Source organism: Bubalus kerabau, chromosome 9 (genome assembly GCF_029407905.1).
Source record: "Bubalus kerabau isolate K-KA32 ecotype Philippines breed swamp buffalo chromosome 9, PCC_UOA_SB_1v2, whole genome shotgun sequence".
Taxonomy (NCBI): domain Eukaryota; kingdom Metazoa; phylum Chordata; class Mammalia; order Artiodactyla; family Bovidae; genus Bubalus; species Bubalus kerabau.
In genome coordinates, this window is record NC_073632.1 from 93,387,961 (window position 1) to 93,415,812 (window position 27,852).

A 27,852-nucleotide genomic window follows, 5' to 3' on the forward strand; every position below is an offset into this window, starting at 1 on the left:
AACTTGCCAAACTCTGGCTCCGCTGAACCATCAGAGCGAGTGGATTCTGCAGGCATTGAGCTTCCAGGAAAAATATCTGGCTTCCAGCAACACACATTCTGGGCCGTCACGAAAAACCTGGGAGGAGCCACATGTTTTCTACAAATTAAATGCTGAAAAACTGCCTCATGTATCAAGACCCTCTTCTTGAATTTCACCTGGAATATGCTCCCACTGCCAGGTCTAAAAGATATTCAGATTTCCTCCTAGTAATGCTTGTATGTGCTCAGTTGCTTAGTCATGTCTATCTCTTTGTGACCCTATGGACTGTAGCCTGCCAGGCTCTTCTGTCCATAGGATTCTCCAGGCAAGAATACTGGAGTGGGTTGCCATTTCCTCTTCCAGGGGATCTTCCTGACCCAGGGACTGAACCCGCATCTCTTGCCTCTCCTGCATTGGCAGACTTCACTACCTTGGAAGCCCAGTAATGCACAAATCTAACTAATTAACATACAGATTCTACATTTCACACCGTCATCTGGAAATCTGAATAAATGTACACTCTACAACCAATATTTTCTCCTGCTACTATGGACATGTCCTTTGTTGATTCACTCTCCAGGGCCTGGCCCCTAGTTTGTGTTCAGTAAATAAAGCTGAATGAAGAACATACTCTCATGAAGTGAGTGGTGCTCTTCTTGTAACTGAGGAAATGGCTTAAACTGGTTAAGTATCAGACCCAAGGTCGTGTGTCTCTTAAGTGGCATAGATCCGACTTTTAACCTAGGCAATGCAATTCCACACCCCATCTTCTTAAGCAGTGCAGGCTTTACTCCTTACAAAAGACCTTGATTTTCTCAGAATCAAACCACATGAGTTTATTTTATTCAGAGGTAAACCTAGACGTTTTAGAGCTTGAAGCTTGTACAACTTGGGAGATCCTTTTTGAGAAAATATGTATGAAATTCAGAGTATAAGGTTATCGATAGGACCTTGAAAGAGGTCTGTGCTAGTAATGGACCCAAAGCTTATACTAGATTGGTTTCATGCAAACCTGCCCGTGCTCCTCTCACTCAGCCTTTTGGTCCCTAGCCTCAGAACAGCATTTGCTTAGAAAAAGCCATTCTAAGGCAGTGAGATAACCTGGTGGTCCATTTAAACACACATTTTGACCTAAAGTTTTGTTGCATTTTCTTATAGCAATTTATCCCTAATTTCTGTGTGGTAGGAATGATTGCAAGAGAGATTTTACTCCAAGAACTGAGAAAGATGCCTATTTTCTGGCATCTGGGATACAAGGATATGGTTATTAACCTCAAGTGTGATGTAGTCTGTAAGGGCAGAGAGACATGTTAACAGTCTTAATGGAGTGGGATAAAAGCTTTGTGCTCTGTGCTTAGTCACTCAGTCATGTCCGATTCTTTGCCACCCTATGGACTGTAGCCCATCAGGCTCCTCTGTCCATAGGGATTCTCCAAGCAAGAATGCTGAAATGGGTTGCCATGCCCTCCTTCAGGGGATCTTCCCAACCCAGGGATTGAATCCATCTCCTACATTGCAGGTGGATTCTTTGCCATCTAAGCCACCAGGGAAGCCCTGAAAGTATGTAAAATGCTAAAGAAGTCCCACCTGTCTTTAGAGATTGGACTGTTATTCTGCCACCTCCATGGAGCGTTCTCATACTTCTCCATCCCTCACTGGTCTCTGAAGTGCTGAGACACTTTAGATCGCTAGTAAAATATCACATACAAAGGTGTATGGCTGTGCCTGGTCTTCCCCACTAGACTGGAAGCTCCTTGAAGGCAGGTAGTTTGCCTTTTGCCACAGGCTGTCAGGGGTGGGTGCTGAATAACTGTGTGGCTGAGTGATGGGTGGATGGATATGAATGGGCCATAGCAATCTTTCTGGACAATATAATCTAAAAACCAGGCAACAGAAACTGTCACTGAGTGTGAAAGATGAGGTCAACTTTTTGTTTGTTTAGTGTGTTCTTGGGAATTAAGGACATTTGTATTTTATCCCAAAAGGAATTCATAAAATTAATTTGGTCTATATGTTTTCCCCTAGTAGCTCAGCTAGTAAAGAATCTGCCTGCAATGTAGGAGACCCCAGTTCGATTCCTGGGTTGGGAAGATCCCCTGAAGGAGGGAAAGGCTACCTACTCCAGTATTCTGGCCTGGAGAATTCCACGCACCGTACAGTCCAGGGAGTCGCAAAGAGTCAGACACAACTAAGCAACTTTCAGTTTCATATGTTTTTTAATTAAGGTACAATTCACATAATATAAAACCAACCACTTTGAAGTGAACAATTTTGAAACTCAGTGCCACCTTTATCTTGTTTCAAAACATTTTCATCACCCCAAAAGGAAACCTCCATCCATTAAACAGTTACTGCCTACTTCCCTACCCCCACCTTCCAGGCCCTGGTAAGCACTATTCTGCTTTCTGTTTCTCTGAGTTTATCTGTTCTGAATATTTCATGTAAATGGAATCAAAGAACATGTGACATTTTATGTCTGGTTTCTTTTACTTAGTATAGTATTTTCAAGGTTCATTCAGGTTATAGCATATATCACCACCTCATTCCTTCTGTGGCTGAATAATATTCCATTGTAGGCATAAACCATAATTTCTCTATCTATTCATCCATTGTTGGACATTTATGTTGCTTATAACCTTTAGTTATTGTGAATAATGCTGCTATGAACATGCATGTCCATGTATTTTCTGAGTCCCTGTCCTTTTAATTCTTTTGTGTATGTATATCTGTGCTTGGTCACTCAGTCCTGTCCAACTCTTTGCGACCCTTTGGACTGTAGCCAGCCAGGTTCTTCTGTCCATGGGATTTTTCAGGCAAGAATACTGGAATGAGTTGCCATTTTCTTCAGGGAATCTTCCCCACCCAGGGATCGAACCAGTGTCTCCTGTGTTTCCTGTATTGTGGGTGGATGTTTTACCTTCTGAGCCACTGGGAAGCCCATATATATAACTAGAGGCAATGGCACCCCACTCCAGTACTCTTGCCTGGAAAATCCCATGGACGGAGAAGCCTGGTAGGCTGCAATCCATGGGGTCGCTAAGAGTTGGACACGACTGAGCAACTTCACTTTCACTTTTCACTCTCATGCATTGGAGGAGGAAATGGCAACCCACTCCAGTGTTCTTGCCTGGAGAATCCCAGGGACAGTAGGGCCTGGTGGGCTGCCGTCTATGGGGTCGCACAGAGTCAGACACGACTGAAGCAACTTAGCAGCAGCAGCAGTAGTGATTCTATGTTTAAGTTTTTTGAGGAAATAACAAATTGTTCTCCACAATGGGTGCACCATTTTACAATCCCACCAGAGTGTTTTGATTTCTCCACCACTTATTTTAGTTTTATTTTTTTAAATTATAATCATCCTAGGGCAACTGGGATAGATGTTTATATCCAAATGATTCTTCCTATTAGTTTAAAGGTATTCAATAGTCCTGACTGTTAATTCACATTCACTTCCAATTTTCAGTTTGAGTCTCAGAATATGAATTCTTTGGTATTTTAAAACACTTGCTAAGAATCAGTTAAATCACAACAGTATCATATGTAAACAGTATCATATGAGGGTGAGATATCGGGAGATAAAGAAGGGTGTTCAACCCATCAAGTTTCTTGAAAAAAATTAATGAAATTTTAAAATGTTATGCAAGAAAAATGAAGCCTTTTAGTCAAATTTCATCTTAGTCATTTAATTTAGTCTTTATTTTTAGATTTACCTGAGAAGTGGGTTTCTGGAGATGAGTTAAAAAATAAATGCAACCACATCTTGGTTGGACTTCCCAGGTGGCGCTAGTGGTAAAGAGTCCACCTGCCAACACAGGAGATGCAGAGGATGTGGGTTCAAACTCTGGGTCAGGAAGATCCTCTGGAGGAAGACATTGCACCCCTCTCCAGTATCTGTGCCTGGAGAATCCCGTGGACAGAGGAGCCTGGCTGGCTACAGTCCATGGGGTCACAAGAGTCGGACACAACCGAGTGACTGAGCACCACCACATCTTGCTTATCTAAATTGTATATTTTTTAAATTTTAAGTTTATTTTTAAATTGAAGGATAATTACTTTACAGAATTGTGTTGGTTTCTGCCAGACATCAACATGAATCAGCCATAGGGGTACATATGTCCTCTCCCTCTTGAATCTCTCTCCCATCTCCCTGCCCATCCCACCCCTCTAGGTTGTCACGGAGCCCTGGTTTGAGTTCCCTGAGTCATACAGCAAATTCCCACTGCTATCTATTTTACACACGGTAATTTAAGCTTCCATGTTATTCTCTCCATCCGTATGTTGTATTTTATCATCAACAAATACGGCTTCAAAGTTACTGACTCATGTTCTTCATCAAATGCATGGGTGTCTTACACCCTTTGGCTTACTCCTCTTTTTACACATAGAACATAATATTTGAAGATCAAACATCTCTAGTTGCATCCTTTTGTCCAGTCTGTCTTTGAGAAGTTACAAACTAAGAGTTAATCTGAGAACTGGACTATCTGAAAATCTGAATGATGATGAGGGTGTTTACAGTGGACAGCTGTCTTGAATTTAAAATCACAGATTCTTATAACCTTAGAGTTGTAAGGAAGCCTTGGAGTCAATGGTTTAAAACAGATAAATTACTAGAACATTTTCCCACATCTTTTCATCCAAAGGAAATACTAAGCAGAGCCCTTACATTAAGCAAACAAAAGACCAGACACCAAAACAATTCAACAGCAAACAGAAACAGTATTGCTGTGGTTAGTCAGGGCTGGAGGCTGGCACTCTGAAGCTACTGAATGGACTGACCATCCTAATTCTATCCTTCTCCCCACCCCAGCACTTCTGTGGACCCTCCTCAGATGCTGCAGAACAGAATCTGGAAACACCTCACTCCTCCATGGAAGAATTCAGCGGCTGTTTGAACAGTTTAAGTGACCAGGTGCTCTCTCCCTCAGAGGAGGCATCTATTCTGTTTGTGAACATGTTAGAGTATAAGAGGGCTTCCCAGGTGGCACTAGCGGTAATGAATCCTCCTGCCAATGGAGGAGACACAGGAGACTCAGGTTCAATCCCTGGGCTGGAATGATCCCCTGGAGGAGGAAATGGCAACCCACTCCAGTATTCTTGCCTGGGAAATCCCATGGACAGTAGAATATGAGAAAGAAATTGGATACATTGATCCTGACTTTGTCCCCAAACTTTAGTCTGTTGGCTATTGTCTTAGTCTTTGCAACTCAAAAATCTCTTTTCCAGATCTAGATTTGTAAAGTTAGGTGTAATGTCTTCTTTTTCTAGTCTAAGTATCCCATTTATTGCCATTTCTCTAGAAATAAGGTCATTTCCAGGCCACTGCTGCCCTCAACATTTGTGCCTGGAATTGCTCCAGCTCACCCTGGATATACTATTCCAGGTATAGACTGGCCAGTAATAGATACATTGGTGAACACCTCTTTCCCCAACGCTCTCAAGGCTGGACTTTTGCTACTGAAACCTAAGACGGTACATTTTTGGCAGTGCGATTTCACTATTGGCACAAAGTAAGTTTGCAGTCAATAGAAAACAGATATTCTCAGTAAGAACTGATGATTTTCCAGTTCCCTTAAACCCCTAACAGGTTATGTGTTGTAGTGAATTTATAGACTAATTGGAGAATAGTTACTTAAACACAGTGTAGTATTTTAGGACTGGGACTTCCCTGGTAGCTAAGTTGGTAAAGAATCTACCTGTAATGCAAGAGATCGGGTTTGATCCCTGCATCAAGAAGACTCCCTGGAGAAGTGGCAACCCACTGGAGAAGTGGCAACCCACTCCATTATTCTTGCCTGGGGAATCCCATCAATAGAGGAGCCTGGCCAGCTACAGACCATGGGGTCGCAAGAGTCAGACGTGACTTAGCAACTGAACCACCACCACCAACGTTTTAGGATATAAACATTTTTCTCGTTCTCAACTATTGAGGGTTATTGATTTGGCCATCCTGTAGGATTAAAAGAAATTGAGATGTAACATATTTTTCAATACAATAAAATAAGAAAGCTGAGACCCAAAGACCCAGAATGATGGGCAAATATTTGTCCAGCCAAAGCCCACAATTTGCCCAAAACAGTTGTAATTTATGCAGGCTGTTTTAGCTACATAGTCAGTGAACTTTTTTTCCAGAAATAAATAAATGTCTATGTTTGGACAACAATTTCAATAATCACCTTAAATAAGGGCTCTTTATGCTGAATTACACTGGCTCCTTGCATTAACTCTGGTCCCCTTTGCATCTACATGGGATAGTGATGAAGAGCGGTCAGAGAACTGAGATTACGTTTTCTTCATAGATTCTGAAATCAGAAAACCATTCCAATCCACAGCAATTTGTCTTGAATGACATCCACTGCTGACATGTCTAACTTAGATATCCTTCTGTACAGGGCTCTCAATAGAATATTTCTAACCAGATTATGGAAGGATTTCTAACAATACATTTTTGGTCCTAGAAGATGTTTGGAGTCAAAGTAAAGTCAAGCCTAAGTCAAGGTTTAAGAAGCCAGACCTTGATAACTCTAGTCCTTCCCTTCTTTGAAAATGTAAAAGTTGAATGCTCTGTAAAGAGTGAAAAATTAGTTTAAAAGCAGGAAAGTAGAATTCTGCCACCTTTTTCAGCTCACTCCTATAAGGCAAAATTATTTAGGGTATTTCAGGAGGTGTTTTGAAGTATATTTTCAGGATTCATAAAAAATTACCATGTATATGTATGGCAAATGAGATGTAATTGTATTCTTGGTTATTCATAAGTGCTTGCAGTATTTAGAGGCACTGCTATTAACAGTAAAATGGTATAAAAATAGCAGTATTCGTTAACTGCTAGAACCTAGGTAACCAGATCCTTTAAAAAACATTTTAGTACATAATATACAACAGTGATCTAGTCAAGTAGCTTGAAAAGATAGTGACAATAATAAATGTAAACTATTAATATTATTGTTTGGGGCATCTGTTAAGTTGTATTAGGCCTGAGTTCTTTCATGTGAATGTGTGAGCTCTCATCAATCACCCATCATTCCCAAAGGCAACAGATCATAATGGCTATTTCTCCTTTAGGACAATGCCAGGCTTAATGAATTTAAGTCCCGCTAGTGGCAGTAAAGCTAAGTACTCTCAGGAGAAAAATGGAGCAGTTCTTTGTCTTTTTTCTTTTCTGTAGTAACATTAAAAATAGTCACCAAACAATTGACTTTGATGTGTTAGCTTCCAAAGTATTATTAAAAAGATTTCCTATAATCACTTTTTAAAATTCCTCATGAGAAGCTTACTGATGATTTAAGTCTGTATTTTATACGGACTTCTCTCTGAAGACTTCCAACGGGTCATTTTATGTAGGTGTGCATGAGTACACATGTGAGCATGTGGGTCTGTGTGTCTCTTTTGTTCCTTGTGATAAAATCACAGATTTTTTAAAAAAACTAGAAGGAATATTATCAAGGTAATGGAACTAATTATTTGATCCCATGTAGATATTTTCAAGACATTTGAGACTTGTATCTTGTTTATATTTCTCAAAGCCTAAGCCTTATAGACATGCATTGGCTCATATCTTCTAGACACAGAGTTTTGTAGGTTGTAGACATATAGAGGCCTATATAGGGCTTCCCAGATGGCACTAGTGGTTAAAAACCCACCTGCCAATGCAGGAGAAATAAGAGATGAGTATCCCTGGGTCAGGAAGATCCCCTGGAGGAGGGCATGGCAACTCACTCCAGTGTCTTTGCCTGGAGAATCCCATGGACAGAGGAGCCTGGCAGACAACAGTCCATTGGATCTCAAAAAGTAAAAGTTGGATACGACTAAAGCAACTTAGCATGCATGCACGCAGAGGCCTGTATCTTATAAACGCAGAGCTTTATACCTTATAGACGCATGGGCCTACGCTTTGCGGACATATACTGGCTATAACTTTTAGACTCTTAGGAATCTATACTGTATAGACACATACAGGCCTGAAAGCATATGGACTTATAGGGACTTCCCTGGTGGTCCAGTGGTTAAGGCTCCATACTTACAATGCAAGGATTGTGGGTTCAATTCCTGATCAGGAACTAAGATCCCGCAGTACAGTCAAAGGGGAAAAAAAAAAAGCATATAGACTTATGTAGAGACCTATTACATATAGACCTATATAACTCTAGACCCATATAAGCCTAGTATTGAAACATAGAGGCCTATACTTAGTTGCAAGTGACTAAAAATTCCTTAATGAGTATTTTAAAGGCCTAAGCATACACAGTTAAGATGGCCTAATAATCACAGAATCTTCAAACTTCAAGATGTATTTATTCCTCTGGGCTCTCCTGTACAAACATTTGATGGACAAGGAAACTGAGAATCTAGGTAATTTATACTAGACTCACAGATCTCATCCACAGGGATGAGACGCGAAGTATTTTGATTTAAGGACATTGTAGATGTTCTTTGTGTATAACCGTAACTATATATTATATATTAAGAGAGCTTTTCAACTAGAAATCCTCTTCAGATATGCATTCGGTGTTGAAAGAACATTGATTCATGTTAACTGATCATGTTTACTTCACCAAATCGGGCTCCAAATTTAGCACATCATTTTTTATGCAATGTTTTTTATTTTTCTAAACCTCCCTCATGTTATGTTCCTTTTATATACATATATTGACAAATCTACAACAGTATCAAAATGGGGTATCTGAGATATTCTAAAGCATCCCGATATTTTTACAGTTAATATGTTTCATTTAAAACATCACCAAAGCAGGTTGTTACCAGCTTGTAATTTATTTAAATTGCTATTGACTTCATTTCCATTTTTGTAGTCTGTTGCTTAGCATTTCAGAGACAGAAAAAAATGAACTCAGATTATGCAATATAATTTTTTTGAAAATATGTGTTCAATCTTGTTAGACCTGTAAGTAACAACTAGTTTCAAAAATTAAAAATAACTAAAGATACCTAACGTTAAGCTGGATACCTTCTTTTCAAAATGAGATGAACATTTTCAGAAAGGCTGTCTTGGACATTGGAAGCTGCCAAGTAAGCTAGTATAGGCTGGGTCTTGTATGGAGTATCGATTCAGATGTCATAATTAAATGAGCCTGAGACTGAGCTCAGATAGAAACTGTTTGGAAAGATGGATAAAGAGTCAGGAAGAGAGATGAGTTAGAGTCTCTTTCTCTAATAGTACTTGTCAGAATTTCAAGGGTGAGAGATTCTATCAATTGGAACGAGAACGGTGTGGGTGTGATGGGCTTTGGCACCTTATCAATTCTCTCCCTTCTAAGAGAGCATGTGTGTGACATCTGTGATTTACTTCCGATCTACCAGTCTGGTGAGCATGAGTCTTGAGTTTGCTGCCAAATTACTGTACTCGTCTCCATGCTAAAAGGCTGCTGTCACGTTTAAGACTGTCAGAAATTCAGATCCTTCCCACGGAGGATCCCAGAGAACACATAAAATAGGGACTTTTTTGCATATGGAGAAAAATGTATGGAAGTTATGCTGTTGCAAATCAATTTATTTTATACCAAATTAGCCCTCCCAATTTCTGCATATATGGTTTAAACAATATTATAGCTGTATCAATGGAAATATAAAATGTAAAGACAAATTGTCTTATAACCTCAACACCCTAAAAAAAAATAAATAAATGCTACTTCCCCCAGTCTCTGTCCATAGGCACCATATAATATTAACTTTTACATTTAGAAAATTTTTCTGATTATGAGCAATTCATCCCCATAAGCAGATTTCCCCCCAAAGTGGAGAGGGGGGCATATTCTTGGTTGACTGAAAAAGGAGGTGCTCTAGCATGCATGACACAATAGCAGGATGGACATGAATTTGATTGCAATAGCCCCCAAAAGACCCACATCTCCCCTATTTCTGGTGCAGCCCTTGGAAGGTCTTCTCATTCACCAGTCAACTTTGTACAGATTAGATTCTCTCATCTTCACATCCTTACTGTCAAAAAGAGAGAAGCGGCTGATATAAGCACAGAGGGCATTAGTAATAGTTGATATTTTTCTTTAAAGGCCACCTCCTCTTGGCCCTGTAGCAAGGAGAGATATCATTTACAGTTGACACAGCAGTTCCTCTGGCCATCTGAATCGTGACCTTCCAACCTGGGAACTGGTCTGATCTATAGGATTTATCGAAAGGACCTTAATATTGCACAGTGGCAGTGCTCAGCGATCGTTTGCTCACCATCTCCCTCTTTCTGCTTTATCCTCATTATTAGAAGAGTCGTTCTTTCAAGCCATTTAGTCACCTCGGGAACTGTATAGTGACCCTAATGATAATTCTCTTTGCCACACACACACACACACACACACACACACACATACAATCTTTCTCTAATCATTTGGCCTAACCTGCCCCCCCAAAATGAAATTTACAAGCGCCTTTTATTCTTAAGGCCTCTGAAATTTATTTTCTTCCTTAAGAGCTGTAAACACATTGGAACACCATCAGGATGTACTTTATATACTGAGAAGATAACTTCCTGCCCATTTATAACATGGAAGATAGAGGATATATATGTTAGCAAATTATCAGAACATGGTAGAAATTGTTTTATAGATATTGGGAAGCGCTTACATTTTTTAGAAATCTATACCTGAAAGACCCTTAGTTGTTCTGCTGCCTAACTCCCTAATCCCACAAATAAGCAGGAGGAGATTCAGAAAACTTAAGTTTATCACCTCAGAACCTAAAATACCTGTTAGTCTAGCATAGACTTTGGAGTCAAAAGGCCTGCTGTGAATCACTGATTTGCCTCGTACTTAATCCCTGGGAATCCGTGGGCAGTTTATTCAGCACCTGTCTGTACCTTGGTTTTCTCAGCCATACCATGGAGAGAAGATGCCTGTATCTAAGATTATTGTGAGGATTAAATGAGATCATGTGGCCAAAATGCTTAGCATCTTTCCTAGCACAGTGTAGCTAATAGGAGCTACTGTTTAGTTAATGGAAATAGTGGTCCAGGTTGGATTTGGAGGTGGTAGCAGTAACAGAATTATTGTTCTTAAACCACATAGAGAGCTTGGACCTCTAAGACTGCCTCCCTTTTCTTGCCACACACCCCTATATCTGAGGGAAAAGGGGGTCTGATTTTCAGAAACATCATCTTGAAGAAATACCTTTTCCTCCAGCACTTGGACTTTCATTCTCATGTCTAGATAGAAGGAAAGTGTGTTGTGCATTTAGACAATCCTTGCTGGAAAGTGTTGCCAGAAATAAACAAGCTGTCAGAAGCAAGTGATTCATTTCTCATCTACACAGATGACATCTGGTTTAAGTGTGATGAATACATGCTTGTTTAAATCATATGGTGACGGTGATGCTATCTGACAGAAATGTTTGCAAATATTTTGGGAATCCCCTAAGTGCTTGCTACCAAAAGAGTGAGCTTATTTAAAAAAAGAAAAAGGCAGAAACTTCAGTCTATCAAATCAATGCTTGTCTCAGTCTCCTAAGGCTACGAGATTTTCAGCTACACCTGCTACACTGCTTGAAGATTAAGAAGTGGCTATTTTGACATTAAATGTGGATGCCCTTAGCGACGTGCTGATGTGTAACAAATGTTCAGTGGTCATTAGGACATTAGGAAGCAGCGTTTGAATAAAAGAAATGTCAAGCGCACCTACATGTTTGAATGGACTTCAAGAATTTAATGGTTTGGTTATTGTTTTCATTACCTTTACAGCTATTCATTTAATAGTGTTTAGTGGGTTGTATTATGGCCAAACACAGAAGAGCCTGAAAGGAAATGAAGACATGTGCCTGCCAGGGGACCTCACATGGCTACTAAGGAAATAATCAGTGTTAACATAATGCTTGATTATTTAGATTCATAACAGAAAGAGGTGACACGTCCTGCAAAGTATTTATGTCCAGAGAATTATTAGTCATTCTGGGTTGTTCTTGCCAAGGCGATTCCTTGCCATCCTGAATAACTTGAGAATTAGCAGTATTTAACTGAAATATACTGATAGTCATTTATATACAGGGAATTTAAATTATATATAGAAATTCTGCATTATCTGAATATTGAAAGTTAAAGGCTTATGCATAATGCATAACAATTGCTCAGTGAGTTAGGAATAAACATTTACATGGAGTAAAATCATATGAAGCATGTGTCAAAGCATAAAGAATGCACGCTTGATATATAGCCCATTTAATAATAAATTCATGCAAAGAAGAACAAATTTCTCTTCTTATGCATGACATCAATAGGTACTATTCGTATAACACATTACAGTTTTTAAAGTACTTTCCATGAATGATATCATATGAGATAATATCCTACTTTAATTCAGTTAATTAATTATATTTTCAACAGTATAATCGGCATTTCAAATATACAGTTGTTTTCCTGAAACATCAATAAACAAAATTAATTTTATGTGCTATTTATATAAAATAAGCCCCACATATTTCAAAATAATTGATTTTTACATATGAAGTCTATCATCTCGATCACTGTATTTTCTTCAAGCTATTTGTTTCTAGTTTACATTTAGAAAGATGAGGAGGTTTATCAGCGACATTGTAGTAAGTATTTTATGGTGCAACCTAAAAGATGCCAATTTGTATTTAACATAAATTATAAATTTCTCAGGTACATCCTGAAGCATTAATGGTAGTAGGGTAAATGTGAGGGGAAATCATCTCTGCTCTGATGAGAATGAGCTTCAGTTAATGGTAAGAAGTCTAGTGATCTAGATTTGAATAGGATCTTTGAGTGTCTTAACCTGATTAGATTTTATAAAAATATAAAATGCAGAAGAGTACATATGAACACATGCATGTGTGAAAATATACATTTATATTCATCTATGTGTGTCTGTGCATAGAAAGAAGAGTGAAAGTGCCTATAAAACTGATGAGTTAAGAGAAAGTTAAAGAGAAAATGGGTAAATAAAAGGGCTTTTTTTCAGTCTATATATTATTATAAATAATTATAATAACATGGTTATTTTTAACCATAATAATAATAGCTAAAATGATTTCATTTGTTTGCAATGAGAATATCTGAGAATATATTCATTTGTAACTTGTGTAAAAATAAATAAATAAGCCTAAAATGTTTGATGATACTGGAGTGGGTAGCCGTTCCCTTCTCCAGGGGATCTTCCCAACCCAGGGATTGAATCCAGGTCTCCTGCATTGCAGGCGGATTCTTTACCAGGTGAGCCACCAAGGAAGCCCTTGGAAATATGTATTTTTATTCATTATATGTGTGTCTATGCATAGAAAGAAGAGTGAAAATGCCCATAAAACTGATGAGTTAAGAGAAAGTTTCAAAGAAAATGGGTAAATAAAAGGGATCATTTTTTTTAGTCTATATATTATTATTTTGGTATAATTCACTTCAGTTTAATTCAGTTCAGTCGCTCAGTCATGTCCAACTCTTTGCGACCCCATGAATCGCAGCACACCAGGCCTTCCTGTCCATCACCAACTCCCAGAGTTCACTCAAACTCATGTCCATCGAGTCGGTGATGCCATCCAGGCATCTCATCCTCTGTTGTCCCCCTCTCCTGCCCCCAGTCCCTCCCAGCATCAGGGTCTTTTCCAATAAGTCAACTCTTTGCATCAGGTGGCCAAAGTACTGGAGTTTCAGCCTCAGCATCGGTCCTTCCAATGAACACCCAGGACTGATCTCCTTTAGAATGGACTGGTTGGATCTCCTTGCAGTCCAAGGGACTCTCAAGAGTCTTCTCCAGCACCACAGTTCAAAAGCATCAATTCTTCGGCGCTCAGCTTTCTTCACAGTCCAACTCTAACATCCATACATGACCACTGGAAAAACCATAGCCTTGACTAGATGGACCTTTGTTGGCAAAGTCATGTCTCTGCTTTTGAATATGCTATCTAGGTTGGTCATAACTTTCCTTCCAAGGAGTAAGTGTCTTTTAATTTCATGGCTGCAATCACCATCTGCAGTGATTTTGGTATAATAATGCAGTATTATTTCATTTATTTGCAATGAGAATATATTCATTTGTAACTCAGGTAAAAATAAATAAATAAACCTAAAATGTATAAGGATACCAAGAGTAAAAAGTAGACCAACCTGGTCAGATCTTTGTTGTGTTTTAGAGAAACTTTCTGGCTTTCCTTTTTCACGCAGGGATTGCACTGAGTGTCTCCAGAGGGTGAACCTCCCTCTTTGGTCTTTCATCTCTCACTTGATATATTCCTGGCCAGTGGCCTCACTGTTGAATAATGGGCTTTGAGGGTAGGAGAGGGGCTCTAATTTGTAGTACTTGTTGATCTTCATGTTGTATATAAACTCTCCTGGTGGCCAGTTTTCAGCTACCATTCTGATGTTAAATGGCTCAAAAAAAAAAGTCTCTGGAAATTATTGATCGACTTTTATCCCAGTGACTTAAATTGTGTCATCTACAGCTTTGATTCTCTGCCATAGGATTGTTTCTTTGGATTGGATATCCAATTTCCCTGAAATCCTGTGCTAAGAGTAGGGGGAGGCTAATGATGAGAGGAAGTGGAAGACTCAGTTAAAAATTCTCTAGCCAACCCAAGAGTGAAACTGAAGCTTCAGGGCTGAGTCATGCCGAGCCTGTAGCCTGATCCAAGTGGCAGTTACCAGCCTTCCCACAATGGCAATGGGCATGTTCCCAACCCAACACTGCCAGCATGGGAGCAGATTTACTTGGCCTCTTCAAGCTCTTCATTATAAAATGGAAATCATCATTCACAGAATGCCTAAGAATGACAAATCACTTCGAAACGAGAAATGCTCTTTAAATATTTGCACCTAATTTGTTTTCTTCGACACATTTAAAGGCTGTCCAAGTTTCTCCAACTGTTTAAATGATTCCTACAGATTTGCACTCTCATTCTGCTCTGCATCAAAACAACAGGTCAGTTCTAGAGACAGAGAAGGCAGCTCTCTGTGCCTCTAAGAGGCATCCCTCTTAAGACACAGTTTGCAGTAAAGATGTAAATATGCCTCCTGGGTTGCTCAGATGGTAAAGAATCTGCTTGCAATGTGGGAGACCGGGGTTCAATCCTTGGGTCGGGAAGATCCCCTGGAGGAGGAAATGACAACCCACTCCAGTGTTCTTGCCTAGAGAATCCTATGGACAGAAGAGCCTGGTGGTCTATAGGGTCACAAAGAACTGGATACGACTGAGCGACTTTCACTTTCACTTACAGTAAAAGGCTAGTTAGCTTAATCCTGTGCTTTGGGCTGGCCCGTCAAGGACAACTACACTGAGTAAGGGGTTTTGACTTATTTAAGATGAGGCCTCTTTCATGTGACTGCCTGGAAATCAACAGAGAAGAGCCCAGGGGGTAATGCTAGCCTGCCTGCTCAAAGAGCAGAAGCTGCAAAGAAAGAACAGTGTTTGAGGCTGTAGGCAAAAATGGATCCAAAAGATGAGAACAAAATGCCCTGTCCCCAACCTAAGAACAGCTTCAGCCACAGATGAGAAGATGCTCACTCCTTTGTGAGACAAACCCATCACAAATGGGAGTTGCAGGTACCAGTTTTGCCCACAATCAAGAAAGCAGCTGACTGATTTTTACAAATTAGACATCTTGGTATCAGCAGGGGTGTTTAGGTGATGCAGACCAGGGAAGGTTCATTAACGTAGCCAGCTTCGAAGTTTGAGATTCTCCAGGAGAGCAGCTTTGCTCAGTGTCCTACAGTGACCTTGGAAGGAGTCCTGGGGATCCATTCGCAGTCTTTACAGCTATCTAGGGAAGCACACATAAGAAAGAAGTGTTTGATTTGGAGATTATAGACCTAAGAGAGGTAGCCTGAAGAATGTCTTCATCTCAGTTTGCTTTTGTTGCTTGCTGAGCATGCTGGCTCCACGGGAAGATTAGACCATTCTTGTTTGTTTGGACTAAGCATTCAGAAAACCCAAGATCCTGGGCCTCCTGCAGCCACCAGGCCGACTGGGGGATGCCTGGTGCTCTGCCCTGAACTAAAGGTCTTAGTCAAAATTTCTTTTTTTCTCCCCTTCTAATCTACCCTGAACTGAGCTTATGGTTGGTTTATTATGTAGTTGTATTTATTTTATTCTTTGGTCTGTGATTTTTTTTCTTTTGATCTGTGATCTCTGTTTTTTTAAGCAGTAATTTGTAGAAAGCATGCTGGCCGGTCCGAATACCACCCCAGGTACTGCTCAGAAGGGCTCACCGAACTTTTGCGGCTGTTAGATCAAAGCATAAACCAAAAACAGAAAGAATGTCTGGTGGTGAAACACTGGCCTTTCTGTGTGCTGGTTCCAATCTCACACGGATTGTCCTTCCTGCCTGGGAGAATCATTTCCAAAGTCTTTCACTAAAGAAATGTCAGCATTAGGATCAAAAGCTCCTGGCACCTTCCTGAGAGTCCAAGTGTAAGGGCTGGGAGGGCTTCTCCCTGGGTGTTGTCCGAATAAGGCAAATAGCAGGTTGGTTGGAATGAACTTTGCTGGTGTTTGTTTTTATGCTGTTTAAACTTTGAAGATGCCTGTGGTTTTCCGATTCTATTAACTCTTCTGCTGAGTAAAGGTCTGTGTGAACCTTAAGTCTCATTTCTATTCTACATCATGCCCTATAGTATTCAAGTGGTATAACTGAGGTCGCTATTGTTTGTCCTACCTATGTGATGCTCTGGGAAGGAATCTTTCTGATTTCTTGTTTGGAATATAATTAGGAATTCCAGGGAACCAAGGTTGTTGGATGGGCACCTTATGAACTACACTAGCAGTAAATTCCCTGGTGACTCAAACGGTAAAGAATCTGCCTGCAATGCAGGAGACCTGGGTTCGATTCCTGGGTCGGGAAGATCCCCTGGCGAAGGGAATGGCTATCCACTCCAGTATTCTTGCCGGGAAAATCTCATGGTCAGAGGAGCCTGGTGGGCCACAGTCCATGGGGCCACAAGAGTCGGATATGATTGAGCAAATAACACTACCTTAACTAACTAAAGAATTGTTCACAAACTGCTTATGATTATAAATACAATCTATAAGCTATGTGAACTTCTGAATAGGCAATCTTTCTACCATATGAATTATTGACATGGATGAGGGTTAGTAATGGCCAGGATTACAGAGCCTCTGATATACCAGGTAAGGTGATACGTGTTTTATATGTTCATTTTTAACCCCCTAAAGTAGCTTAAAAGCTAAGTAATAATTTTACATTTTACAATGTGAATAAAATCATCTCTCCAGGATCACCACCTACTAAGTAGCAAAGCTTCAGTCTGAACCTGGGTCTCCCTGACCCCAGAGGTCCCTCTGTCTCCATGATTCAATGCAGCTTTAGCAGAAAATGAGCAAGTGGTAAAAAAGTGGCCTTACCACAAACAGGCAGAAGCACCACTTTGGAGAGGGGATTTCAAATAGCACACTCAATCTACCTATATAACTGCTGGCTTATTTAGAGTTAAATAAATCCTTTTAAAGGAATAAGATGCTCAAGGGAGATAGGATTAACATACAAGATGCTTCTCATGCATTCCCTACATTTTAAACAGAAGTAAGAGATGTTTTGATATATGAATTGAACAGTGGTGGAATTTCACTATAGCTTCCAGAAATACCTTTCAGAAAATAGTGAGAAAAAATTTAGTGTTATCACAGAATTTCCTCATCAAGGATTGAAAGTCATTTTTCTTTCTTAGGACCCTTTGACTGTTAACATTTTTTTCTTTGCGGGTGGTTGATTGAAATTATTTCCCTTAAATATACTATGTATTTATGGCTATAGCAGTTTTTTTTTTTTTAATGATAGAAAGAATGTACATTCAAGTTCAGCAATCAGGACTACTGAAAAAGAAGAATGTAATTTAAAGACCAAATTATTCTTCAGTGCCATTGTTGGCATTATTGTTCAGTTGCTAAGACGTGTCCAACTTTGCAACCCAGTGGACTGTAGCCTGCCAGGCTCCTCTGTCCATGGGATTTTCCAGACAAGAATACTGGAATGGGTTGCCATTTCCTTTTTTGGAGGATCTTTCCGACCCAGGGATTGAACCCGTGTTTCCTGCATTTAGCAGGTGGATTCTTTACCACTGAGCCACCAGGGAAGCCCCTTCAGTGCCATTAGAATATAGTATTTTTCTCTTTTAGGGTTGTTCTTTCTTCCTTTATTTCATGGTGCCATGCTGCATGTGGAATCCTAGCTCTCTCACCAGGAATCAAACCTGCCCCCTATAATGGAAGTACAGAGTCTTAATCACTGGACTGCTGGGGTAGTCCTTTTTTAAAATTTGCTCCTTTCAATTAAAAAAAAAAAAGGTCTTGCAGTACATAAAGATTTCGTGCTTCAAATCGCTTGGCTATCTGAACTAGTCTAATAAAAGAACTTCTGGAGAATTTTTGAAAATAACTCGGTGGCATTAAGAAGGACACATTCAAATGCCAGATATTCATATACACACATACACACAACACAGTACTCACACTCAGCTCACAAATACAGACACACAGGCATATAGGCAAACCCCTTCCCCATACATACTCATATGGAGCTAGTTATGTGCGCGCACACAAGCTAGTTGAAGTAAACCTGCAGATAACATAATCTGAGCTGACATTTATTGAATGACTAAGGTATGCCTTCCACTGTGCTAAGCACTTCAGCCTCTGAAGGCATTATCCTGTTTCTTTCTCAAGAGGAAGGTGCTCTGATGACCACCATTTTACAGATGAGGAATTGAGTTCAGAGAAATATAGGAAAGAAGAAAGGAAAGGAAAGAAGAAATACATGCTTCTCTGAACTGCACTAAAACTATCCATATCATCTAAAAACTTACAAGCATTTCAGCTTAAATATCTTGCTCTGGCAATTTTTTATTCTACTGTAGAGCCATGGAAAACTCTACTCGCAAATTGTGATGCAAAATCAGTGTGCTGAGAATAAGCTTTCAGGACTGGATGCGTGCATGCCAAGTCGCTTCAGTTGTGTCTGACTATTTGCGATCCCATGGACTGTAGCCTGCCAGGCTCCTATGTCCATGGGATTCTCCAGGCAGGAATACTGGAGTGAGTTGCCATTTCCTCCTCCAGGGGATCTTCCCAACCCAGGGCTGGAATCCGTTTCCTTTACATCTCCTGCATTGGCAGGTAGGTTCCTTACTACTAGCACCTCAAATCTTGACTTTGATATGAAAGGCCTTTTACACACAGAATCCCATACAGAATCCCAACTCTGAGCCTTTTCTATCTCCATTCCCATTCCTTATCAATATTTAGGAAATTACAAATTCAAGACGTGGTTCAACTTGACATCCACAGATTTTGGTATCTGTGGCAAGTCTGAAACCAATCCCACATAGATACCAAGGGAGGACAATATACAGATTTACAACTGTGTGGGGGTCTGTGCCCATAATCCCTATGTTGTTCAAGATTTGGCAAAACTAATACAGTTATGTAAAGTTTAAAAGTAAAAAAAAAAAAAAAAAAAAGAGTCAACTGTATACACAATGGAATATTATTCATCCATAAAAAAGATAAAGTCCCATCTTTTGTGACAAAATGGATGGAACTTGAAGGCATTATGCAAAGTGAAATAAGTCAGGCAGAGAAAAATAAATATTTTCTGTATGAAAAAAAAAAAAAGACGTGGTTCACAGGTCATCATCTTTGCAGTGCCCTACCCAGCTCTCTGCCAATGTGCTACTTTATTTTTTTAATATAAATTAATTTATTTTAATTGGAGGCTAATTACTTTACAATATTGTATTGGTTTTGCCATACATCAACATGAATCCACCATGGGTGTACACGTGTTCCCCATCCTGAACCCCCCTCCCACCTCCCTCCCTATACCATCCCTCTGGGTCATCCCAGTGCACCAGCCCTGAGCATCCTGTATCATGCATCAAGCCTGGACTGGCAATTCATTTCACATATGATATTATACATGTTTCAATGCCATTCTCCCAAATCATCCCACCCTCGCCCTCTCCCACAGAGTCCAAAAGACTGTTATATACATCTGTATCTCTTTTGCTGTCTCACATACAGGGTTATCATTACCATCTTTCTAAATTCCATATATATGCGTTAGTATACTGTATTGGTATTTTTCTTTCTGGCTTACTTCACTCCATATAATAGGCTCCAGTTTTATCTACCTCATTAGAACTGATTCAAATGTATTCTTTTTAATGGCTGAGTAATACTCCATTGTGTATATGTACCACAGCTTTCTTATCCATTCGTCTGCTGATAGACATCTAGGTTGCTTCCATATTCTGGCTATTATAAACAGTGCTGTGATGAACATTGGGGTACATGTGTCTCTTTCAATTCTGGTTTCCTCAGTGTGTATGCCCAGCAGTGGGATTGCTGGGTCGTATGGCAGTTCTATTTCCAGTTTTTTAAGGAATGTTCACACTGTTCTCCATAGTGGCTGAACTAGTTTGCATTCCCATCAACAGTGTAAGAGGTGAGAGTTCCCTTTTCTCCACACCCTGTCCAGAATTTATTACTTGTAGACTTTTGGATCGCAGCCATTCTGACTGGCGTGAAATGGTACCTCATTGTGGTTTTGATTTGCATTTATTTGATAATGAGTGATGTTGAGCATCTTTTCATGTGTTTGTTAACCATCTGTATGTCTTCTTTGGAGAAATGTCTGTTTAGTTCTTTGGCCCATTTTTTGATTGGGTCATTTATTTTTCTGGAATTAAGCTGCAGGAGTTGCTTGTATATTTTTGAGATTAATTCTTTGTCAGTTGTTTCATTTGCTATTATTTTCTCCCATTCTGAAGGCTGTCTTTTCACCTTGCTTAGTGTTTCCTTTGTTGTGCATAAGCTTTTAATTTTAATTAGATCCCATTTGTTTATTTTTGCTTTTATTTCCAATATTCTGGGAGGTGGGTCATAGAGGATCCTGCTGTGATGTATGTCAGAGAGTGTTTTGCCTATGTTCTCCTCTAGGAGTTTTATAGTTCTGGTCTTATGTTTAGATCTTTAATCCATTTTGAGTTTATTTTTGTGTATGGTGTTAAAAAGTGTTCTAGTTTCATTCTTTTACAAGTGGTTGACCAGTTTTCACAGCACCACTTGTAAAGAGATTGTCTTTAATCCATTGTATATTCTTGCCTCCTTTGTCAAAGATAAAGTGTCCATAGGTGCATGGACTTATCTCTGGGCTTTCTATTCTCTTCCATTGATCTATATTTCTGTCTTTGTGCCAGTACCATACTGTCTTGATAACTGTGGCTTTGTAGTAGAGCCTGAAGTCAGGCAGGTTGATTCTTCCAGTTCCATTCTTCTTTCTCAAGATTGCTTTGGCTATTTGAGTTTTTTGGTTTTTTTTTTTGTATTTCCATACAAATTGTGAAATTATTTGTTCTAGCTCTGTGAAAAATACTGTTGGTAACTTGATAGGGATTGCATTGAATCTATAGATGGCTTTGGGTGGTATACTCATTTTCACTATATTGATTCTTCTGATCCATGAACATGGTATATTTCTCTATCTATTAGTGTCCTCTTTGATTTCTTTCACCAGTGTTTTATAGTTTTCTATATATAGGTCTTTTGTTTCTTTACGTAGATATATTCCTAAGTATTTTATTCTTTTTGTTGCAATGGTGAATGGAATTGTTTCCTTAATTTCTCTTTCTATTTTCTCATTATTAGTATATAGGAATGTAAGGGATTTCTGTGTGTTGATTTTATATCCTGCAACTTTACTATATTCATTGATTAGCTCTAGTAATTTTCTGGTGGAGTCTTTAGGGTTTTCTATGTAGAGGATCATGTCATCTGCAAATAGTAAGAGTTTTACTCCTTCTTTTCCAGTTTGGATTCCTTTTATTTCTTTTTCTGCTCTGATTGATGTAGCCAAAACTTCCAAAACTATGTTGAATAGTAGTGGTGAAAGTGGGCACCCTTGTCTTGTTCCTGACTTTAGGGGAAATGCTTTCAATTTTTCACCAATGTGCTATTTTAGTATTTAGTGTCATGTGATGACTTTATTTACATCTGGGCTCATTAGACTTTCAGCTACTTGAGGGCAAGGACTGCAGTTTACTCACTGTTGTTTCCCAAGCAATTAGCACAGAGACTGGTGTGGATTAAACCCTCAAAGAATATTTTTTTTAAAGAATTGAGTGAATAGATGGATGTTTTCACCCTGTTGTGGTCTCATTTCTCTCCAGCACTTTTCTTGCAATTGTGTGTCATATTTAGTAGGAGGTGCACTTTAATTCAAAGTCCTTTCCAGGGTTTGTGCATTCAACCAGGTAGTTCTTTTAAAATATCCTGTGTTTGTTCTTGCTGTTTTCCCTCTCAAAATGTTCTTTATATGCTCATCTTTGAGCCAAGCTATTTACAAGGCAGGCTTGCTGGTAGTTTGACACATTGGCCTGGTGTCAAGGGCAAGATCTGGCCCCACCACTCATGGCCCACCATGCTACAGGTAAGTGGCAGTGACAGCTTCTCCAGCTGTCAAGGTGATTCAAAATCTTACCCACGTCCTGGGAAGGAAGAGGCTTCATTTGCCTTGTTCATCTAGGTAATTAAGGGAGATCTCAGAGAGCTCAATGCCAGACCCTTCTGTGTCCTCCTTGTTTGAAATATTAATCATATTCGTGAATAGTGTTTCTTCCATGAACTATGTCACTCTTAGCTGTGAGTGTGTCCAGGTGATTTTTAACTATGAGAAAGTAGCATCATAAATATATCATACAAAGGAAAAATACACCTTCTTCAAAGCTTTTGTCCTAAATTATAAAGAAATTCTTGAGAGAGAATGAACATTCCTGCTAATGTTATAAAAGTATATCTTATCTCCCCTCTCATAACTCTCAATTATAAAAAAATACTTTAAGTGGTTTGTTTACAAAGGCAGAAATGAAAAGTAGGACTAGTGACTGGTAAGCATTCAGTTGATTTGACCCATTTTTCACACATATAATTAGAAAACTGCTTAGGATGTGATTTAAACAAAATCCACACCTAACATTTAGAGGTGTTCAAATATTGATTCTCCTTCTTCCACACTTGATTTACAAAGTTAACTAGAAAGTCTGAGAGTTTGGAGGACTCAAAATTTACATTCCTGAATAGCTGATGATCCAGCAAACTCTCCAGAGAGCCCGCCTGGCCAAGAGGCTGAGCTGTTTCGTAGGGTCCACATTACTCTTGCAAAACAGAAATTCACATTCACACTGTGGTTTGCCAGTCTCTTGCATCAATTTGACGTTTCTCTCTATATATATATATAAAGAGAGAGCGAGATGGCCGGAGTTGGGAGAGGGGGTGGGGGAATGGAGGAGAGACAGGGAAAGAGAATCAACTCATTATTAGGTTTGTCCCCTTTAATTCTGTGCTTGAAGATTACTTTTAATAGCTTCACCAGAATTGAAAACGAACCTCCTTATCTAAAGGTCATCATTATTATGTCGCCAAATAGGTCACATTTTTTTGGTAATGCCATAAGGAGCAAATGTCTTGACTACATTCTGCCACAAAGCATAGCTTCTCACCATGTTTATAACTGTGGGTCATGGAATTACCTGGGCAATCAAGAGAAAAACAGCACATCCGAAAAAGACCAGAATCCTGGCACCGGCATGTGTCACATTGTCTCATTGGCATTCAAATGGTATTTTGGCCATTTTCAATGCTTTCAGCATGTAAACATCTAGCCATTTATCTTAATATTTAAGGAATAGAGGCTACTGATTAACAATTCGTAGTTCACCCATGGCTCTTTTTCCTAAGACCTATGGACAAGAAGAGAGAACCGTGTCCAAAGAGCCAGCACTGGCTAATGGCCACTACTTATCTTGCTAAAAGATGGGGGCGGTGAAGGGAGTTATAGTTTCTAGAATTGTTTTTCACCTCATTTCTTAGCCTCCAGAGTTCTATAATTTTTAAAAATTTGATCAAGCTGTGAAAACTGTTTTGTACTTTTTGTGTGTATGTGTGCTCAGTCATGTCCAACTCTTTGGGACCCCATGGATTGTAGCCCACCAGGCTCCTCTACTCATGGGATTTTCTAGGCAAGAGTACTGAAGCGGGTTGCCATTTCCTTCTCCAGGGGATCTTCCTGACCCAGGGGTCAAACCTGCCTCTTTTGAGTCTCCTGCATTGGCAGGTGGGTTCTTTATCAGCTGAGCCACAAGGGAAGCACTGTAGTTTATCTTCCCTAAAAGGAAAGATGTAGATGTTGACCAGAAAGCATTTATTTCACCCCAAATATTTGAATCCATTTTTCAATTCAATTCTAATTCTTCTATTGCCCTCCAAAAGCATGGGCATCTGTTTTAGGTCCTTCTTAGTGTCTGTTATCAGTGGGAGGCAGGGTTGGAGGGGTACGAGAAGTGGATGGAATCAGAATTTGCATATTGTTGGGTGTGCAATTACTCTTTTGTGTTTCTCTGAAAATATCTGTCTGTTTCTACCTTTTCCAAATCTACTTGCTGTTCCCTTCAAGTCATTAAGAAATGCATGTTGTTTTGCTGCATGAGGTTTATCATGAATTTTGAGGTTTACAGATTCCCAATTGCTGCAGAGATCTAGATCTTGCTGGTAGCATTTGGACAGAAGACTAAAAAACAGAATGGTTTGATGGGTGTGGTTCTCTGTCAGGCGCAGGAAAAACCCTGGTGTTACCTTTAGGGGAGAGAACAGCACACAATCTGAGTCTGAAACATGATTTATGCCAGGGAGATCACAAACTGTGCATGGGGTGTAACCCTCCAGACAAGATAGAAACACAAAGCTTTGGTCCTAAGCAAGGTTTCTAAAAAAGGAAAGAGTAAAATCTATTCCTGCACTTGCAGCTGCAGTTCCAAGTGAACTGATTGAAAATCTAAACAAAACCAATGTGAAATTCATCGGGAAGCCAAGGCTTTCTATCACCATGTCTGGTTCAAAAGTGAGTTGTTATAGCAACAGGAGAAAAGTAAATGAGCATTGCACGATATAAAATTACGCCTGCCTCTGCTCTAAACAGCGCCTGTCCATGCAATCAAATGAGCCCAAGACATTTAAAGGAGAAGAATTCCATTTTAATTGTTAAGGCTGGCACCAAACCCACCTTTAAAACACAAAGTTCATTTCAATTAACCTTATTCCCCCAATCGATATAATAAATTCTCTGGCAGGATGAGACCGAGCAACGTCCTATCTGATGAAGATGACCTCGGGAAAATATGGTGCCATGGATTTCTGCACTGAAGAATAGCCAAAGTGCTGAGTGGCCCTGGGCTCATGGCAGGGTACACAGAGCCTTTCACCTCTAAATCATTGTTTTTAATCCAGTATAGATTGAACGCAGGCTAGAGACCTTGCTTTTTAACACTTGTTCACTGACCTGTATTAAATTGGATGTTGATCTGAGTCCAACTTCAAATAGATATCTATACAGTGGACATTTTCTGAGCCCTACTGACTTCCAAGAAACTAGGCAGATGGAGATGGGGAAGATTTTGTTTTTGGTTTTGTTTTTCCCACTCATGTGGTTAGTCCACTCCACAATTGCAATGGAGTGTATTGTAGGGAGATTTCTTGGATCAGTGGTTGTGTCTTAGTTATCATACAAGGAGCTTATCTCAAGGCTAACGCACTTCTATTTAGTTAAGCATTTATGATTATCAGTGTTGCAGATTATCACATTTAAATTAATTTGTAAATATGTAAAACAACGAGGGAGGGAGAATCAACTCTTAGTCCCTAAGAGCGACCTTCCCACAAAGCCTAAGGCAAATTTTAATTATTAGCTATAACTGATGTGTATAATTAGCCTGGGCTAATATTCCCTAATGCCTTTCTATTTAAAGGCACAGACACACTATTAACATACCCAGACAAGTGTGCAGTTCTGAGAAATCACCACCATTTTAGGATGAGAAGCACTAAACGAATCAACAGACTGGCAATTTGAGACTGTAAGGGGAATCCAGCCTCATAAAGCTCTCACCAGAGAAGGCCTGCTGTATAAACAACAGCAGAGACTTTAGCTCCTCCTGACACCCCCGAACCCCATTTGTGAAAGTCAGAGATACTGTGCCCTCCCAATTTCCTAGGTCTCGCTGGCATTGGTAGAATCTACCTGCTCCACTGTCCTGTGCCTGGTGTCCCAGTATGGCTGATGGTCTGACTCATCCCAGGGGATTTAACAGAAAGAGAGGTGCTCTGGCCCCTTCTGTAGGATTTTGATTAAACTAGCCTGGGAGAAGGGCCAGAAACCTGAATTTTTAACAGGCTCCACCAGTTATCTGAGATTATTGATATTTCTCCTGGCAATCTTGATACCAGCTTGAGCTTCATCCAGCCGGGCATTTTGCATGATGTACTCTGCATATGAGTTAAATAAGCAGGGTGACAATATACAGCCTTGATGTACCAATTTTGAACCAGTCCGTCATTCCATGTCCGTTCTAACTGTTGCTTCTTGACCTGCATGCAGGTTTCTCAATAGGCAGGTAAGGTGGTCTGGTAGTCCCATCTCTTTAAGAATTTTCCACAGAGTATTAAGAAGCAGAGACATTGCTTTGCTGACAAAGGTCTGTCTAGTCAAAACTGTGGTTTTTCCAGTAGTCATGAATGGATGTGAGAGTTGGACCATAAAGAAAGCTGAGCACTGAAGAATTGATGCTTTTGAACTATGGTGCTGGATAAGACTCTTGAGAGTCCCTTGGACTGCAAGGAGGTCAGACCAGTCAATCCTAAAGGAAATTAACCCTGGAATATTCATTGGAAGGGCTGATGCTGAGGCTGGAACTCCCAATACTTTGGCCACCTGATGTGAAGAACCTGATGCTAGAAAAGATTGAGGGCAAGAGGAGAAGGGGTGACAGAGAATGACATGGCTGGATGGCATCATCAACTCAATGGCCATGAGTTTGAGCAGACTCCAGGAGATAGTGAAGCACAGGGAAGCCTGGCGTGCTGCAGTCCATGGGGTCATAAAGAGTCAGACATAACTGAGCGATTGAACAACAGCAGCAATCACCAGTGTTTCTGATGAGCATCAAGGCTTGGGTAGCATTTCCAAATCACTTAATCTTGGGGGATGCAAAGGGCCGATAAGCGGGAAGTGCATACCTTCATCAATGAAGTCCGCTCCCAACACTGGCTGGGAGTTCCGCAAAACATCCTGAAAGCACTCCATCCAACACCACGTGTTTCTTTTCACAGGCAATCCTCCCCAGATATCTAACACTTACATTTTCATAAATTCTGGAGCAATTTTATAGAATTCTGTCATGTCTATAAAGGAAATGGACTAAAACCAAGCCCATATCCCAAATCACCAGACCTTCATGATCTTCCAGTCAGAAACTTCTTAAACCGTCTTCTGCTCCTCATTCTGCTTTAGCCAAACTCTTGACTGCTCAGTCTTTGTGTTGTTTTGCTCTGATCTTTCCCCAGATCTTTGCTTGACTGCCAGTGTCTCATCCCTCACATCCTCCAGCTGATACTTCACCTCCTTGAGTGGTCTTCTCAGGACACTCAATCTGGACACACCAGCTGACACGCCACCCGTTTCCCTCCTATTCCAGGATGGACTTTGCATTACAAAACCACAGTTGCCCTATTCCCCAGCCCTCACTATACTCTGCAAATACCTTGTGTATCATTCGTGTGTTGTTTGTTCCTCTTCCTCCACTAGAGTAAATGAGTCCATAAGGCCAGGAGTTTATGGTTGCTATGGTGGCTAATGAATTGCGGTCACTGCTGATATCTTTAGAGCCAGGTAGGCTTCTGGACCCAGACTCACTTACTCTGAGACTCTATTACACCAAAGCAGAGATGTGGTATGATCTTTCAATTTCACTTTCATGCTGGCAGAACAGATGTCATTGTTATGGGTGTGTATGCTCTGAATGATAAATGA

At 39.9% G+C, this 27,852-nt stretch overlaps 1 long non-coding RNA gene across 1 annotated transcript in view; it reads left to right on the forward strand.

Annotated features, from left to right (window-relative positions):
• Positions 1-25,301, forward strand: part of LOC129620125 (uncharacterized) — a 37,663-nt gene extending 12,362 nt beyond the window's left edge. The window contains exons 2-3 of the long non-coding RNA XR_008698396.1: positions 4,832-4,933; positions 25,118-25,301. This is a non-coding gene — a long non-coding RNA (uncharacterized LOC129620125). The remainder of the gene's footprint in view (positions 1-4,831; positions 4,934-25,117) is intronic.
• Positions 25,302-27,852: the final 2,551 nt, after the last annotated feature.